The sequence below is a fragment of the Schistocerca americana genome, chromosome 4 (assembly GCF_021461395.2).
Source record: "Schistocerca americana isolate TAMUIC-IGC-003095 chromosome 4, iqSchAmer2.1, whole genome shotgun sequence".
NCBI classification, from domain to species: Eukaryota; Metazoa; Arthropoda; class Insecta; order Orthoptera; family Acrididae; genus Schistocerca; species Schistocerca americana.
The window spans coordinates 840179725-840180714 of NC_060122.1; the positions used below are offsets into that span (position 1 = coordinate 840179725).

Below are 990 nucleotides of genomic sequence, written 5' to 3' on the forward strand. Positions count from 1 at the left end.
ACAGGAGAGGTGATTTACCTTGACCTGCTCATGTATGGGACCAAATACCTGCGTAAATAGCGTAGACTGGCCAAGATGGAGCCACATTTGGGGCCAGCAGGAAAATTAGCCGCCATGTTTTGTGACGTTATATTGAATGATTCTAGGTTTCCTCTAGCTCGGAATCATATGTTTGATAATACCGTAATATTTCCTGTGGAAGTCACGATTTTTATTTAAACGAAATAATAATTAAATCAAGACCCTAAGCTGTCGACAGGGGTTGTTATACATCAACGGGGACAGTTGAAAATGTGTGCCCCAGCCGGGCACTCGAACCCGGGATCTCCTGCTTACATGGCAGACGCTCTATCCATCTGAGCCACCGAGGGCACAGAGGATAGTGCGACTGCAGGGATTTGTCCCTTTCATGCTCCCCATGAGACCCACATTCCGATCTTAATGTCCACACACTAGATTCGTAGTGCCCCTACCCATTACACTCATTACTCGCGGCAGACAATCTGACCGAGTCTCGTAAGAGTTCGAGCAATTCGTGTGCATCCAGCACAGAAGATGAAGGTCAATGGCCGGTTAGCCTTAACTGTACGAAGAACATATACCATCTTCATATATTTTTCTTTAATTCCTGCACGATGCTTTTCGGGAAACAGTTCCTATGACGAAGTGCTTCTGCCACATATTATGAAATCTTAAGCGTGATGTTTCGGATGTGAGAGCTGATACACAAGTGACTTTATTATAAGCCAATAAGAATTTTTACAATTATCGATTTATCGGCTGCAGAATTACTGTGAATCCGTGACTCGTATTGAATCTATGACCTTAATCATTTTATTTGCTGCAAGGCAAGCCTCCTTTTTCTTGTAAATTAACGAAACTGCTGAAATCTTCCCAGTTAATCATGTGAGCAATGCCATCTACTATTTAGTCAAAGAATTTCTCGTCAATTTCAGTAAATGAGTTGCATCAGATAACTAAATACTCTCT

General features: G+C 42.2%; 1 non-coding gene across 1 annotated transcript; it reads right to left on the reverse strand.

Annotated features, from left to right (window-relative positions):
* Positions 1-296: 296 nt before the first annotated feature.
* Positions 297-372, reverse strand: Trnat-ugu. The gene has a single exon. It is a non-coding gene; the product is annotated as a tRNA-Thr (tRNA).
* Between the last annotated feature and the right edge of the window lie 618 nt (positions 373-990).